The following is an 18110-nucleotide window of genomic DNA, read 5'->3' on the forward strand; positions in this document are numbered from 1 at the left end:
ATAGGAGCGCAAACCCTACTGTGAACTGTACATAGGAGGAATCTAGCTTGTGTGCTCTTTATGAGAATCTAATTAAAGCCTGCTGATCTGAGGTGGAACAGTTTCATCCCAAAACCTTTTCCCCCTTGCCCCTTGTCTGTGAATAAATTGTCAACCCTAACCCTAACCCTAACCCTGGTGCCAAAAAGGTTGGGAACCGCTGGTATAGGGGACTTTGGGAAAATCACTTAAACTCCTTGAGCCAATTTCCTCAATTGTAAAAAACAAAATGAAAACAAACAAAAAAATGGGAATGATAACAACCACCAGGCTGTGGCTTTGTAGACCATACAGCTTTTGGAACTCCCCCTTCTCACTCCAGAGACTGCTGCTGGGTTTAGGGCTGAGACGAACAGGACCTTCGGAAGGGAGGTGTATCCTGCGGCTGCCATAACAAATAACCGCATATTGGAAGGCTAGACACAACAAAAATGTGTGGTCCCATAGCTCTGGAGGCCAGAAATTTGGAATCAAGGTGTCATCAGGGTTGGTTCTTTCTGGAGGCTCCAAGGGAAAATCTGTTCCCCGCATCTCTCCTGGCTTCTGTGGCTCTGCAATCCAATCCTGGAGTATCCTGGCTTGCAGATGTATCCCTCCCATCTCTACATCCTGTCTTCACGTGGTTTCCCCCGTGTCTCTTTGTCTCCAATGTCTCCTTTCTTTTATCAGGACACTAGTCATTGGATTTAGAACCACCCTAAATCCAGGATAATCTCATCTCAGATCCTTACCTTAATCACATCTGCAAAGACTCTACTTCTAGATAAGATCACGTTCACAGGTACTGAGGGCTAGGACTTAATTTCACCCACTGTAGGAAAGAAAATTTAAATCCTTTCTAAGAGAGGAGGCTAAAATTCATGGCAAGAATAAGGATCCGGACCAGATTAATTTGGGTGGGAGGTAAGGGATGAGGATGTGGGGGCAGGAGGATAGAGGCAGGATAGAGGTACTTTCACGTGGTACTATCTATGCTCTGTGTGTGTGTGGCGGGGGGGGGGGGGGGTTGGGGGACAAAACTAGCAGTTCCTAAAAGCCAAACTGAACCACACACCACTTGTCTCATGCCAAAATAGGAGTCGAGAATTTAGTGGTGGCCAGGAACAATGGCTCATGCCTGTAATCCCAGCACTTTGGGAGGCCAAGGTGGGAGGATCCCTAGAGGAACTCCCAGGAGTTCGAGACCAGCCTGGGCAATGTAACAAGACCCCATCTCCCACAGAAAAATTAAAAATTAGCCAGGTGTGGTGATGCATGCCTACAGTCCCAGCTATTTGGGAGGCTGGGGCAGGAGGATGGCTTGGGCCCAGGAGTTCAAGGTTGCAGTGATCTATGATTGCACCACTGTACTCTTCTGGTGTTTATTACTCTGCTAGAGACATTTTTAAGGGCAAGAACTCTGAAGTAAGACTGTCTGGGTGCAAATCCAGGCTGTATGATTGTCTTAGTCTATTTTGGTGCTAGAACAGAATACTTGAGATGGACTAATTTATAAAAAATGGAAATTTATTTCTCACAGTTCTAGAGCCTGGGAAGTCCAAGATCAAGGTGCCAACATTTTCTTTTCTTTTTTACTTTTTGAAATGAAGTCTTGCTGTGTTGCCAGGCTGGAGTGCAGTGGTATAATCTTGGCCCACTGCAACCTCTGCCTCCTGGGTTCAAGTGATTCTCCTGCCTCAACCTCCTGAGTAGCTGGGACTGCAGTCATGCACCACCATACCCAGCTAATTTTTGTATTTTTAGTAGAGACGGGGTTTCACCCTGTTGGCTGTTATGGTCTTGATCACTTGACCTTGTGGTCTGCCTGTCTTGACCTTCCAAAGTGCTGGGATTACAGGCATGAGCCACTGCACCCTGTCAAGGTGCCAGCATCTTATGAGGACCCTCTTGCTGTATCATCCTATGGAAGAAGGTAAGAGGATAAAAGAAAAAAAGGGGGCAAACTGGAACTTTTATAAGAACATTCCTTTGATAGTGGCATTAATTTATTCATGAGGGCAGAGCCCACATGGCCTAATCACCTCTTAGAGGTCTCACCTCTGAATGCCATCACAATGGCAATTAAATGTCAACATGAGTTTGGGAGGGACAAACATTTAAACTATAGCAATGACTTTGGGCACGTCACTATGTCTAACTTAGGTTGAGTTCCTTGAAACAGAGCCTGAGACAGGATTCCAATGCACCTGATTTATTGCGGGAGTGCTTTTGGGAGGAAAGGGGCAAGGAAAGCAGGATAGAGGTAGCAGATGGATCTAAGCAAGAATGTAATCCCAACTAGAGTCTAGCTTTTGCTTGACTCCAAAGCAAAAAATTTTGGAGGGACAATGGCACCATATAGTTGGTCCTATTTTGCAGCGGTCCTACCCTGCATCAACAGTCAGTGGCTAAAGGCTGCCGTAAGTGGAAGGGGAAAGCAGTGTGTAACTTCCTAGGTGAGGCCACTCCTATTCAGCCAGGAGCAATTCTCTGGAAAGCGGGGAAGCTGTAAGTCTTTAGTAGCCAACATTTACAGCTAGGAAAGGGGACTCACAGTGTCCACTACATATAACTTTGTATACTTTAGTTTCCTGAACTACAAAATGGAGCTGGTAATAGTAACTATCTCATATGATTGTTATGCCATTTAAATGTGTTAATATATGTGAAGCTTGCCACATGTACATGTTCAGTAGATCTTAGCTATCATTATTGTACTATTTAGTGCTGAGTAATGAACTATCCCAAAATTTAGCAGCTTAACATAATAAACATTTGTTAGATAACACAGTTTCTGAGATCTAGAAATTAGAAATAGCTTAGATGGGTGGTTCTGGTTCATGGCCTTTCACAAGGATGCAGTGAAATGTCAGCTGGGGCGACAGTCATTTGAAGGTTTGTCTGGGACTGGCCAGTCCCAGAGGTGGCGCACTCACATGGCTGTTGGCAGGAGGCCTCAGTTCCTTCCACCATGGACATCTGCATGGGCTGCTTGTGTGTCCTAATGATGTGGCAGCTGACTTCTACATAGCAAACAATCCAAAGGAGAGAGCTAGGAGGAATCCACAAAACCCTTTATGACCTAGACTTGGAAATCACACACCATAACTTCTGCTATATTTTATCTGTTGTGAGTCACCCAGTTCAAGCAATATGCAAGGAGATGGGAATGAAGTTCTGTCTCTTAAAGGGAAGAGTATGGAATAACTTGTGGAATTTTAAATCTACCACAATTAGTTATTCTTTCTTTCTATAGTAAGCTTGGAAACTACTGAGTTGCTCTCCAAGGAAACTTTGTGTTTGAAAAGTGAACATACAAGTAGGCCATGAATAAATCTCAAGCAATGGATCATTCATGTATTTAATAAAGTAGCTGTCTTTTTACTATTATTATTATTATTCTATATCTAGAAATAAAGTGTCTGTTTTGGAAAAGGGGAGACCTGCAGGGTCAACTGAATAACACCATACCATCTATTTGCACACTACCATACAGCCCCTGCCTCAGGAAAATTCCTCTGCCCTTGATTGGCCAATGGAGTCCAAGAATCTGCACCTCTGGTATAGTCAATTGTTTAACCTTTCCTAACTACACACACAACACACACACTCCCCCCCCCCCCCCCGTGATTCTATTTTGCTTAATCTTTTAGCTTCCTGGATTCACTCACCAAACCTGGCTCCTTCTGGCTGTATTCTGGGTTTGTTGAACCTCGGTTTCCCATGTGACTTTCAACTTTTCTTACTATCTGGTCTCTAGCTTCCAGGAATAACATCCTTCCCTCCCCAGCCCAACCACTGGCCTGGGCCAGCCTCTACCCACCACTCAGGCCTGCAGGACCAGGGGAATTCAGGCTTACCCAGCCTTCCTGTCCTTTCTCTCCCCAAACTTACAACTTCCATCCTTTGCTACTGGATCAGTTAGCCAGGTCTTCACCACCAGACCAAAATAAAGGGTGGGGACAATTATGTAGATCATTCAGACACTCACTCAAGCAAAAATAATTATTCTTTTCCCCGAATGATCCAGATAATTATTTTAATTCTCTGCTTCACTTTGTCTCTGGAGCCTTGATCTGTTCATTCTGTGATTCTAGTTAAAATGTTGTCCCAGTGATAAATATTTCTTGTCTAATTGTCTTCTTCACCCATGTTCCACAGGAAGTTCTTCCCAGGGAAAAAGGATCCATAGGTAAATGAGAATTAACTTCAGTCCTGGGCAATATGAAAATTAAAGCTGTTATGGCATATGTTCTATCTACATTTCACTTTCTGGAAGGGCCCTTCTATTTCAGCTCTCCCCACCCCTGTCACACATAGCAGCAAGGAGCAAATTACCATTTATTAAACTCTAATTATCATTCCCGTTTTTCAATACCATTCTGTGTGTCTGTGTGCAGCACACCAGCCTGTACTCACTGCCATTAAATCAGCAATAAGTCTTGTTAGCATAGCATCCATATTTATAGGCAGGGTTGAGTGATGCTCTAGTGACATGGTACAAAGTCGAACGCCCTTAATAGAAGGTTAGGGACATGTCCTGATTTTGGAGTGATCCAGCCACGTGGCAGATGTGAGAGGTTCAAGGGGACTTGAGGCTGGCAGGCGATGACAGTGTCCTGCTCTGTTGCTGTCAGAACAACAGGTCAGAAAGTACATTGCAAATCCTATTGGAACTGGCTGGGTTCTTTCCACTCCTCTCGACCTGGGATGCCCAGGCCAGGAATCTGCCTGAGCAACACAAGTTTCTCATAAGATTCTTCGGTAATTACCTCCTTCGCTAGGTAACCACCAAGTGGTTGTCAGGAGAGTCATATGTGATAGGCCAAGTCCTTTATCTTATCAATAGGGGAGGCTGGCTGTGTGGCTGGCACCTTGTCAGCCAGGGTTCATGAGTATAACATCCGACGGGTCTAGCCCCACAAACCCAGATGTGCGCAACTCCAAAGTCCACATCCTTTTTACTCATACTGGGCATCTCTTCCTAGAAATTCAAAGCGTACTCCTTCATTTCCTGTTTCTTATTGCAAAACTTTGTCCTGACTTCTGAAAAGCACACAGATGCCCAATCACCATCTTGTGACCAAATGCTGCCCAAAGAGACACAGCATGACCTGCCCACTCCAGAGGGTCGCACTTCTCCCACGCCAATTCCACAGCACTTGCCAGGGGGTCCAGGCCTTCTGAGGCAGCTTCATGCTTCACTGGCTGCCCATCACCCAGGTAAGGTTCAGGAGCCCCAGGACTTACCTGGTCTCCTGCTGCTCATCTTAACTCATCAGATTCAGGATCTGGGAGCTAGAAGGAGCATAAGAAAGAACTTAGCCTAACAGTTTCATTCTGTAGACAGGTCAGAGGCACAGAGGCAGGGGTGGGGAGGTCCCCCTCCCCCTTCACAGACACCTGGTGTCTCTTCACCTATTGTTCAGCAGGGGCTGGCAGCTCCCCGCAGGGTAATCACCCTCAGCTCATTAACAAGCTGTGCTCATTTGCATGTCTAAATATCCCTGTACATAGAAAATAGAGACTATTACATCTTTCCTTTATGTGTATACATGAAAAAGGCAGGGAGGAGGCAGACAGGAAAGACAGATCGCACCTTTTCCCCCATCCCTCCCAGTCACCTGTTGGTCAGTTTTGTTTTGCTCTTAAACCAGCTCATTTTTTCCTTGCAGACAGGGCATCAGTAAACTTTATTTTGTAGCTACTGCCTCCTTCATTTTCATATGAAAAAGCTCTGAGTCTGCCCTATTTTTACTTTCCTTAATTTTACCTCTTCTCTGGCTCTACTTCCAAAAGGATACCCCAACCCCTCAGAAAAACAAAAACAAAACCAAAAAACCATAGCCTTCTACATCCATCAGCTTTATGCAAATGTATCAGCACACCCACCCTCATTCGGCATGCTCAGAAACAGGAACTGTCTATCTATAGATCAGCCTGATTGCAGTTCATTTTTATACAGCTTAGGAAGCGTGAAAAGTCACAGGCTGGGGATAAACCAGCCTGAAGTCGTCATACAGATGATCGTGGCACATGTAGATCATTTATTCCAGGAGTGCCTTGACGGGTCACCAGAATCCACCCCGATGGATTTCTCGTCAGTTTGTAGGGAAAAGGGTGCTCTAATGATGCCTTCTAGGGCTGTGCCATTTTCAACATTGGTGAGGGACACTCATCGCTGCCCAGATGCCAGCTTTCTGGGAAAACAGCTCCAAAACAACAGACCCCAAGGCCTTCTCCGAGAGATGGAGTGGCAGGGGGTGAAAGTCTAGACAGTAGGGGAACTTGCTTCCAGCTTTGTACCCTCACCCACTCTGCAAGCATTTATTGGGCCCTCCACGGTGTGCACAGTGCACTTTGAAGTGCATATTCCATGTCAGACACTATTCTAATTGCTTTTACAAATACGAACTCATATAGGCCGGGTGTGGTGGCTCAAGCCTGTAATCCCAGCACTTTGGGAGGCTGAGGCGGGCGGATCATGAGGTCAAGAGATCGAGACCATCCTGGCCAGCAGGTGAAGCCCCATCTCTACTAAAAATAAAAATAAAATAAATAGCTGGGCATGGTGGTGTGCGCCTGTAGTCCCAGCTACCCAGAAGGCTGAAGCAGGAGAATTGCTTGAACTCGGGAGGCGGAGGTTGCAGTGAGCCAAGATTGCGCCACTGCACTCCATCCAGCCTGGTGCCTGGTGACAGAGTGAGACTCTGTCTCAAAAAAAAAAAAAAAGCAAATACGAACTCATTTAATCTTCATCACAGTCCTCAATCCTATGAGGCAGGTACGATGATCCTCACTTTACAGATGAGAAAACTGAGGCACAGAGAGATAAGTGACATGTCCAAAGCCATACAGCTGATAAGTGTGAAGCCAGGCTTCTAACCCAGTCAGCCTGGCTTCAGCCTGTGCTCTTAATCATTATGGAGAGCTTTCCATGTAGCTGGAACTACAATGTAGTGATGACTATTTGTTCCGTGCTTCTTTGCATCCATTCACTCTTACTCTCTTCTGGGGAATCCACTTTGGCCCCATTCCTGCCTTCTTGGGTAGGTTTCACTGGTCCAGGCAGCCTAGCAAATCCCATTCTCAGCCACCCTGATTGGTTGGGATCAGGCACATGGATGGCCACAGAGAGTGAATCCCAGAGGTTCTGAGAGAGACTGTCTCTTCTACATGATGGAGCAATTTATGGAGGATGGTGCTGGGCAGGGTGAGTGAGAGTGGAAGAATCAGCAGGTGGAGCTTAAGAATGGATGCATGTAAGCCAGAGCAGAGACAAAGACACCAATCAAGTCTTTGCTAAAACTTAAGCTACCAGATTAGGCTTTGCCTGAAGCTAGTACCACCTTCAAACTTTCCAGTTGCCTGACCCATAGTAGGCTCTTGATAGATATTTGCTGAATACATGAGCTAATAAAACCCCTCTATTGGGTAAACCAGCTTAAATTGAGTTTTCTGTAATTGGCAACTGAAAGATTCCTAACTGATATACACACATACTAGTGATGGAATAAACATAAGAAAAATGTGGTATATCTGTACACAGCACACACCAACAGAGATTAGTTTTTTTGTTTTTGTTTTGTTTTGTTTTCTATTTTTAATTTTGAAATGGAGTCTCACTCTGTAGCCCAGCCTGGAGTGCCGTGGCATGATTTTGGGTCCCAGTTCAAGCAATTCTCCTACCTCAGCCTCCCAAGTAGCTGGGATTACAGGCATGAGCCACCATGCCCAGCTAATTTTTATATTTTTTAGTAGAGACAGGGTTTCACCCTGTTGGCTAGTCTGGTCTTGAGCTCCTGACCTCATGATCCACTTGCCTCGGCCTCCCAAAGTGCTGGGATTACAGGCATGAGCCACCATGCCCATCCCAAAGATTAGTTTTGTTACAAGAATATTCCAGGCCAGGCATGGTCTTGAACCCAGGAGGTGGAGGTTGCAGTGAGCCAAGATCACACCACTGCACTCCAGCCTGGGAGACAGAGTGAGATTCCATCTCAAAAAAAGGGGGAAAAAAAGAATATTCTGTAAGATAGGAGGTGAGGGTTTTGTTCTTTTAAACCACGAGCAACTTGACTGTAACAGAAATGGTTCCTGGGTCTGAATGTCTATTTATAGTAGAAGAAGGTTTCTTTAATCTGGGGACTTTTTGAAAGTGACAAAAAGATTTGTTAAGGGTAAGCGAGCCCACACTCTAAAATGGGACCTAGATGTAGAGTGTGATACATATTTATAGATTATAAATGATCAAGTCTCTCAAGATTCTCCCTTCTTAAGGAATGGCTCTGCTGGAGACCTGGGATGGCTGAGGGAGAAGTTCCTGGTCAGCCAGGATTCTCTTCCTGAGTTTCTGCTGGTTTGCTCTGAGCTCCCAGAGGTACAGTCCAGTGTGTCTCTCCTTCTGGGACATTTATCACTGAAGCCAAGCATTTGGTTCTTTTCTTGCTCAATGCTCAGACTTTAAGAACTGGGTTTGATACAGCTCTGATGAGTGGAGGAACACCAGGCTTCTTGGTCCACGTGCCAGTTTAGATAAAACACGGGGACACACGTAGAGTGGTTTTAAGGAGTGAAGAGTTTAATAGGCAAGAAGGAAGGGAGAAGACAGAAGGAAGAAGCTCCCTGTACAGAGACAGAGGGAGGAGGGCTCCAAAGCTGAAAGAGGAGGTCCCCACCCACCACGGGTACCAGCCAGGTGTATATGCAGAGGTTGGAGGAGGCAATGTCTGATTTGCATAGGGCTTAGGGGATTGGTTTGACAAGGTATGTCATTCGCCTAGCCCTCAGAAAAAGCTGGCCCTCCCACCCTAGCTTTTAATATGCAAATGCAGGGCACCCTGATATTCTACACATGTGGGGATATGTGGGGGCAGCCATGCCACCAGGCACATGTGGGGCAAGGGCAAGAAGAAGAGGGTGGGAATCGCCATGTTTGGGTGGACCCAGTTTCTAACGGCCTGGATTTGCATACCAAGGCCCCCTGTAGCTACCCTTTAAACTTCCTCCTTTCCTTTCCAATTCCTTAGCAGAGGTCTTTATAATTCACTGTCTCCTCTTAACTTCCTGTTCACTCTTAAATGCATTGAAATCTGATTCCAACCTGAACTTCATGGAATCACTGTCAAAATGGAGACTACCTTAATTGCCAAATCCATCAGGTACTTTTTGGTCTTTAATTGACCAGACCCTTCTACTGCCCCTGACACTATCAATTCCTCCTTAACACCCTCTTCCATGACAGCACACTTTCTCGATTTTCCTTGTATCTGTCTGATTATATCACTCAGGAGTTTTGGTCATACATGGCAGAAACCCAACTTCAACTACATTAATAAGAGTTGGGATGAATTAGTTCATGTGGGAAGCTCTGATAAAGAAAGCAATACGGATGTAACTTACTGACTGTGAAAACACCTTTGCAAAATTATGACTGAGACAGTGAAAGAGATCTAACTTAACCGATTCCATCTTGCTTCTAACCTCCAAGCTGTCCTTGTTCATTCCTGGGCATAGGCTGAACTAACTTTGGGATAAACTTAGTTTATAGTTTATTGTTTAAACAAAACCAGTAACAGCCCTTTCCCAAAGCAGACCTCCTTCCTGCCTGGGGACTAGATTGCCTTTGTAGGACTAACATTAGTCACAAGATTAAAATGATGGTTTAGGAGTCATGCAGCTGGAGGCTACACGATTTTGACCCTCCCTAAATAGCTCCTGAGGTCAGTGCTTGAGATATTGTGGAGACCCTGCACTTGATGGATCAGCTGGCACCACCCAGATCAGTAAACTGGCCCATCTGATCTTATGGCCCCCACCCAGGAACTGACTCAGTGCAAGAAGACAGCTTTGACTTCCTATGATTTCATCTCTAACCAATCAACACTCCTGGTTCACTGGCTTCTTCTTTCTACCCACCAAGTTATCCTTAAAAACTCTGCTCCTGAACACCCAGGGAGACTGATTTGAGTAACAATAAAACTCTGGTCTCTGGCACAGCAGGCTCTGTGTGAATTACTCTTTCTCTATTGCAATTTTCCTGTCTTGATGAATCAGCTCTGTCTAGGCAGTGGGCAAGGCAAACCCCTTGGGTGGTTACAACTGTACCAGTGATGACAGTAGCAGAATTCTCCAGGCCTTTCATCGCTTCTCCTTTTTCCATGATAGCTTTGTTCTTTCAGATGACTATGGTTTGAATGTGTCCACTCAAGAATTCAGGTGTTGAAACTTAATGGCTAAGGTGATAGTGTTAGAGGTAGGGCCTTTAAGAGGTGAGTAAGCCATAAAGCTTCTTTCTTATAAATGAAGGCGCTTATGAAAGAGGCTTCGTGTGGCTCCTTGGCCCTTCCGACTTCTACCATGTGAGGACACAAGATTCCTATTCTCTGGAGGATGCAGCAATGAGGCATCATTAATGAATTTCTGTGCATTATAAATCACCCAGTCTCAGGTATTTTGTTAAAGCAGCACAAAGAGACTAAGACACCAGTTCTCTCCATATGTAAGAGATGTTGCCATCAATGGCTCCTGGCCTTGAACATTATAGGTCTGAGAACTGCTTTGCTTGAACCCAACCTCTCCACTTTCTCTTGCTTCCTCTCTTCCCATGTGATCTCTGCACATACTGGCTCCCCTACACGTTCTGGAAGTAGAGGAAGTGGAAGCAGCCTGAGGTTTTCACCAGATGCCTAGTCTTCCAGACAGCAAAATTATGAGCCAAATTATTTTTTAAAAATAAATTCCCAGTATCAGCTATTCCTTTATAGCAACACAAATGGACTAAGGCCTCTTCCAATTAACTGCCCTACAATTCCTTGGGATGACCCTCATCCTTGGTAATCAAGGCAACATTCAAGTTCCAGGGAGCAAGATGGAAGAAAGACAAAGAGTAAAGGGCATAAACTACTTCCTAAGGGAATTTTCAGGAAGCTGACTCTAACAACCCTTTAGTCTGAACGTGGTCATACCTAGCTGCAAGGGAGCCTGGGAAATGTAGTCTTTACTCTGAAGCCCATGTGCTTAGCTGAAACTTCTGTTAAGAAGGGAGAAGGAAAAAAATGGACATAACGTGGCAAAAAGAAATCACTGCTAGCTGGTGTGTTGGAATTGGCTAGACCTGGGTTCCAATCTGGTTCTGCTTCTCATTGGCTTTGATAATTGAGGGGAATTCCTGTAGTAGTTTGCTATGGCTATGGTAACAAAGTTTCACCAACTAGGTGACTTAAACAATAGAAATTAGGGCCGCGCGGTGGCTCAAGCCTGTAATCCCAAGACTTTGGGAGGCCAAGGAAGGTGGATCACGAGGTCAAGAAATCGAGACCACCCTGGCCAACATGGTAAAACCCTGTCTCTACTAAAAATACAAAAAAATTAGCTGGGTGTGGTGGCGTGTGCCTGTGGTCCCAGCTACCTGGGAGGCTGAGGCTGGAGAATTGCTTGGATCCGAAGGCAGAGGTTGCAGTGAGCCAAGACAGCACCACTGCACTCCAGCCTGGTGCCTGGCGACAGAGCAAGACTCTGTCTCCAAAAAAAAAACAAACAAACAACAACAAAAAAATAGAAATGTATTGTTTTACAGTTCTAGTGGTTAGAATTCCAAGATCAAGGTGTCAGCAGCACAGTTCTTTCTGAGGGCTATGAGGAAGAATCTGTTCCATGCCTATTTCCGAGTTTCTAGTGGTGTGCTGGCAATCTTTGGAATTCTTTGGCCTGCAGATGCATTACCCTAATCTCTGCTGTCATATTCCCTGTGTGCATTTGTCCCTGTGTGCAAATGTCTGCTTTTTATAAGGACACTAGTCATGTTGAATTAATGCCCACCCTAACAACATCATTTTAAATTGATCACCTCTGTAAAGACCCTACCTTCATTTTGAGATACTGGGGTTAGGACTTTAACATAGGAATTTTGAGGAGACCCAATCCAACCTATAACAATTACTTAACCTATCCTTGGAGGATAAGACAAAACATAATAAGAATGCTGATAATGAAGCTGGGTGCAATGGCTCGCACCTGTAATCCCAGTACTTTGGAAGGCCAAGATGGGAGGATCACTTGACACCAGGAGTTCAAAACCAACCTAGGCATTATAGCAAGATCTTGTCTCTTAAAAAAAGAAAAAAGAAAGAAAAAAAATTAGGTGGGCATGATGGCACATGCCTGTAGTCCCAGTTACTTGGGAGGGTGAGGTGGGAGGATTATTTGATTCTAGGAGTTCAGGGCTGCAGTGAGTTATGATCATGCTACCATACTCCAGCCTGAGCAACAGAGTGAGATCCTGACACTAAAACCACCAAAACCGACCAAACAAACAAACGAAAAAAGAATGTTGATAATGAGATCCATATTGCAGAGGTAGTGAAGGATTACGATATTGTAAATGAATCTTCCAGGCACAAAGTTGATGTTTAATAAATGCCAATTTCCTTCTGACTGTAGGCTTAACTGTAATTTTGAGGCTTCTAAAGGGAAAAAAATGTTTCAGGGATAGTAGAAAACTAGAAGATGAAACCATAGTGAACATTTATTGTTTTCTTTGGCGGCCCAGCTCCTGAACCCCTTTCCCATGTTAGGTGTGTTTTCTACCTAATGTGTTTTGGAGGAAGTGAAGGCTGTTATTTACCTCTGGAAGCTAAAAATACCAGTCCCTGGTCATCTCAGGTCAGTCCCAGGATGATTTGAAGTCTCTCTGTGTAGCCTTCAAGTCTGGTTTTCTAGTCCCCCACCCCTCCCAGAGACTCTGTGAACTATAAATACCCTTAAATAACTTTCTCTCCTACTTAAATCACTTAGAGTTGGTTTCTGATGCAACTAAAAACTGATATGAGGACCAAAAGATAGAATTTAAAGCACTAAGGACTGCTCCCTTAGGCCGGGCACGGTGGCTCATGCCTATAATCCCAGCACTTTGGGAGGCTGAGGCGGGTGGATCACGAGGTCAAGAGATCGAGACCATCCTGGTCAACAAGGTGAAACCCCGTCTCTACTAAAAATGCAAAAATTAGCTGGACATGGTGGTGCGTGCCTGTAGTCCCAGCTACTTGGGAGGCTGAGGCAGGAGCATTGCTTGAACCCAGAAGGCGGAGGTTGCAGTGAGCCGAGATCATGCCATTGCACTCCAGTCTGGGTAACAAGAGCAAAATTCCGTCTCAAAAAAAAAAAAAAAAAAAGAAGACTGCTCCCTTATGGGCAAAGTCTCAATAGGACATCTGCATGTTCAGTTGAGATTCTGTTTTCCCCTCAGATGATAGAACTACTGGCAACCAGTTAAGTTGGTGCAATTGGAAACCCAGAAACATGATCAACAAAGATATGGAGATGGTGATACCAGTCACCCTTATCAAAGTGGCAAGTGGGAGGGAGATGCTGGTTGGTCTGTTGGAGCATGAAGGAATGGAACTGGAATGTTTCTCTTACCAATTGTGTAAACCCAGCCTCCATCTTACTTGCTCAGAACTTTGCCCAGTGAGAGCAGTTACAAATGGACAGGGTAGAAATGAAAGAAACCCTCACTTTCCCACCAGGAAGGAAGAGACAGTTCCTTCTTGTAATGTGCTCCGAAGAAAATTTCTAGCATTTGGACAGATTTCTCGGGCTATAAAACATGATTTTCTTCTCTGCTTCATGGGCTTTTATAATGGGTACTGTTGGTTTTTTTTAAAGCTTTAATGACTCCATAAGGACTTGTATAAAGTTTATGGGAGAATTTTCAATGTAGTTGTGAATGGCAGAAACCCAAGAATCTGTGTGAGGTTGAATAAGATCCTATGTCTTCAGAGAGGTCTGATGGGGAGGCACGGATCTAAATTTTAAAGGTGATTTGGGCCTTCTCAGTCATATATGAAGGTCCTTTTATATTATAGATAAGTAAATTAAGGCCCAGAAAGATTAATGGTCCAAGGTCCCAAGACCCGCTTGGGACCTGTGCCCCATTCCTGACTAACATTCTTCATGATATTATATCACTCTGCATCAAAACCAACCAACAAATAAAACCAACCAACCAACAGAGAACATTCAGAAGAGTGGAAATACCGTCTGTGCAGACAGATTTTCCTATTTTAGGAAATGGTTGGAGTCAGTGCATTTGAAGTTCAATGAGTGAGCCTTATCCTAAAAAAGCTGCTTCCGGGCCTGGTATGTTCCCTGAAACATAAGGACATTCCTCATTCAAGGCAATTTGCAAAGATCTATATGAAGGCTGTTATGAAACAAACAACTCCAACCTTTACTAATGTCAGAAATCAGAAAATGAATTATCTAGGTATTGTCTGCTGACTCACTAGCACTATGCAGGTATGAGTATCAGAGTTCTTCTCTGCTCTGTAAACTATAATCCGCCAGGCTCTTTAGCCTAGGGGTGAAAAATACTACTCCTCTTACCAAGCAGTAGTCTTCTTCTTACTCAGCTTCCACCTCCCCCATTGTGATGAGAGTTCTTGCAGTGGTGTTGATAGGTGTACCCTAGTCTGGTCCTCTTATCCTGCACTCTGTAGCTCCCCATCTCCAAATTCCTGCTCTAAGACTCCAGCTTGTCACCAGGTGCTTCCTGCTGGTACCCACCAGCATCCATGCTGAGGTGGCCAGTGCCCAGTGCTGACAGCTTTTCTAGCTGTGTCAAGGGTACTGCTTCCAGTAGCAACCAGCCCCATTTTGGCGTCACCATTGGTTGTGGTCTAAGCTTCTAGAACCCAAGCTGGGTTATCTTAGGCAATAGCTTTGGTTGGCTTCCTTCAAAAGTCACTGCAGCCCCCTTGGCCCAACTCACTTGATCCCCATTGAGAGTTGGGACCTTCTAGGTAACCAGCTGAAGGACAGTCTTGAAGACAGACATTTGATAGTGCTCACATCATCCCTCAACCTCTTGGTCTTGGCACCAAACTAGGTTGCCTTAAACAAGGGTGTTCAATCTTTTGGCTTCCCTGGGCCACATTGGAAGAAGAATAATTGTCTTGGGACAAACATAAAATATAGTACCACAAATGATGGCGTATGAGGTAAAAAAAAATTCACATAAAAAAACTCATAATGTTTTAAGAAAGTTCAGGAATTCATGTCGGGCTGCATTCAAAGCCATCCTGGCTGCATGTGGCCTGTGGATTGGATAGACTTGCTCTGGAGTGATCCAACTCTTATTTGCTGGGGGACTTTCAGCAAACAGCAACCATTCTAGATCAGCCGAGGCAGGCCGATCACAAGGTCAGGAGATCAAGACCATCTTGGTCAACTTGGTGAAACCCCATCTCTACAAAAAATTAGCTGGATATGGTGGGGCATGCCCATAATCCCAGCTACTTGGGAGGCTGAGGCATGCCTAAGATATTTTCTTATCTGTAAAATGGAAATAATACTTGTCTCATGGGTGGTTTTGAAAATTAAATGAGATCACTGGGAGTGGTGGCTCACTTCTGTAACTCCAGCACTTTGGGAGGCCAAGGGGGGGCGGGCCTTATATCAGTGGACACAGGATGTCAGTTCGTTCCAGTATTGGTAAGATTTGCTTTGGTTTCTTGGTTTTTCTTTACTATAAAGTTACTGTTTTGGGCTGGGCACAGTGGCTCACGCCTGTAATCTCAGTACTTTGGGAAACTGATTCGGGAGTATCGCTTGAGTCCAGGAGTCCAAGACCAGTCTGGGCAGCAAAGTGAGACCTTGTCTCTACAGAGAAATTTAAAAATCAGCCAGGCATGGTGGCATGTGCCTTTAGTCCCAGCTACTGAGGAGTCTGAGGTGGGAGGATCTCTTAACCCATGGAGGTCAAGGCTGCAATGAACTGTGATCATGCCACTGCATTCCAGCCTGGGCAACAGAGTGGCCCTGTCTTAAAAAATAAATAAAGTCACCATTTTCCCCTTGTAATTCATACATAATTTGTGATAGTCTTTTTTTGTTTCAACTTTTTGTTCTGTGCCAAAATGTCCGCAGTAGCTCTGACATTACATTTAAAGCAGGAACTGAGCTGGTTCTAAAAGAAAATCCCAGGCCAGGTGAGGTGGCTCATGCCTGTAATCCCAGCACTTTGGAAGGCCGAGGCAGGCCGATCACAAGGTCAGGAGATCGAGACCATCTTGGTCAACTTGGTGAAACCCCATCTCTACAAAAAATTAGCTGGATATGGTGGGGCATGCCCATAATCCCAGCTACTTGGGAGACTGAGGCATGAGAATTGTTTGAACCCAGGAGGTGGAGGTTGCAGTGAGCCAAGATCGAGCTACTGCACTCCAGTGTGGTGACAGAGTAAAACTCTGTCTCCAAAAAAAAAAAAAAAAGAAAAAAGAGAGAAAATCCCAGTTTCCTCCTTAGCCAAATGTCTTTTTTCTCTCCTTTGTTTTCTCACCTTTTTTTTTTTTTTTTTTTTTTTTTGAGATGGAGTCTCTCCCTTTCGTCCAGGCTAGAGTGTAGTGGCACCATCTCAGCTCACTGCGACCTCTGCCTCCGGGTTCAAGTGATTCTCCTGCCTCAGTCTCTTGAGTAGCTGGGATTACAGATGCCCACCACCACGCTCAGCTAATTTTTTGTATTTTTAGTGGAGATGGGGTTTCACCATATTGGCCAGGCTCGTCTTGAACTCCTGACCTCAAGTGATCCACCCACCTCGGCCTCCCAAAGTATTGGGATTACAGGCATGAGCCACCACCATGCCTGGCCTGTTTCCTCATTTTTTAATTGAGGTATAATATACACACATATTATGTTTATACAGATCTTAAGTGTACAGCTAGCTGGGCGAGGTGGCTCATGCCTATAATCCCAGCACTTTGGGAAGCTGAATTGGGTGGATCACCTGAGGTCAGGGTTTGAGACCAGCCTGGCCAACATGGCGAAACCCCGTCTCTACTAAAAATACAAAAAAAATATTGTCCAGGCATGGTGGCACATGCCTGTAGTTTCAGCTACTTGGGAGGCTGAGACATGAGAATTGCTGGAACTCAGGAGGCGGAGGTTGCAGTGAGCTGGGATCGTGCTGCTGCACTACAGGCTGGGTAACAGAGCAAGACTTTGTCAAAAAAAAAAGTGTACAGCTTAAATAATTTCTACATAGGCATATGCCTGTGGAACCACCACCCAAATCCAAGATACAGAATATTCCAGTTTCCTAGCTAAGTTCCTTTTGTCTCTTCTTAGTTAACTTTCTTTCCACGAAGGCAACCATTATTTGACCTCTATCACCGTAGGTTAGTTTTGCCTGTTCATGAACTTCATATAACAAAATAATTCAGTATCTACTGTTTTGTGTCTGGTTTCTTTCTTTTTTTCTTTTTTTAAAAAAAGAAAATTTAAAGTGTTTAAATTTTTTACAAATATACTGGAGACTCACGCGATGCTGCCAGCATTGGGTGCAATCTGGGGCCACAGGTCTGCACCCTCCTTTGCTACTGGTCCTGTAATGGCAGAACTTTCATCTCACTTTTATTGTTCATCTTGACCCCTGCGTTATCTTCAAAATAAAGAAACACGCCATCTTTTCTCCGGCATGACGTTCGTTGTTGAGTGACCACTGCTGGATGTACCTTTTTTCTGAGTTCTGGTTTGCCTTTCTTGACTGTGACCATCACCATGCCACCCATACTAGCAGCAGGAGGTCTGTTCAGCCATCCCTTGATCCCCTTCATGGAGATGATATACAGGTTTTTGGCTCCTGTGTTGTCAGCACAGTTGATCACAGCTCCTACCGGAAGACCCAAGGAAATCTGGAATTTCGCACCAGAGGACCCACCCTGTCTTTGCTTCGACATCTTGAACGCCGGAAAGAAAGAAAAAGTATGTCTGGCTTCTTTTATTCAACGTTATATCTGTGGATTCATCTACGCATTGCATGTGATAGTCATTTGTTTTTTTATTTGCTGTATAATATTCTATTGTATGACTATATCACAATTTATCTCTTTTACTGTTGTTGAATACTTGGGTAATTTCTGGTCGTTAACTATTGTGATTAAAGCTACTATCAGCCAGGCACAGTGGCTCACGCCTGTAATCTCAACACTTTGAGAGGCTGACACTGGTGGATCACTTGAGACCAGGAGTTCAAGACCAGCCTGGTCAACATGGCGAAACCCATCTCTACTAAAAATACAAAAATTAGCCAG

General features: G+C 44.6%; 1 pseudogene across 1 annotated transcript; it reads right to left on the minus strand.

Annotated features, from left to right (window-relative positions):
* Positions 1-17313: 17313 nt before the first annotated feature.
* On the minus strand, positions 17314-17760 carry LOC100415580 (large ribosomal subunit protein uL14 pseudogene; annotated as a pseudogene). The gene has a single exon (XR_013536281.1). The product of XR_013536281.1 is annotated as a large ribosomal subunit protein uL14 pseudogene (transcript).
* Positions 17761-18110: the final 350 nt, after the last annotated feature.

The sequence above is a fragment of the Callithrix jacchus genome, chromosome 5 (assembly GCF_049354715.1).
Source record: "Callithrix jacchus isolate 240 chromosome 5, calJac240_pri, whole genome shotgun sequence".
In the NCBI taxonomy this organism is placed as follows: Eukaryota; Metazoa; Chordata; class Mammalia; order Primates; family Cebidae; genus Callithrix; species Callithrix jacchus.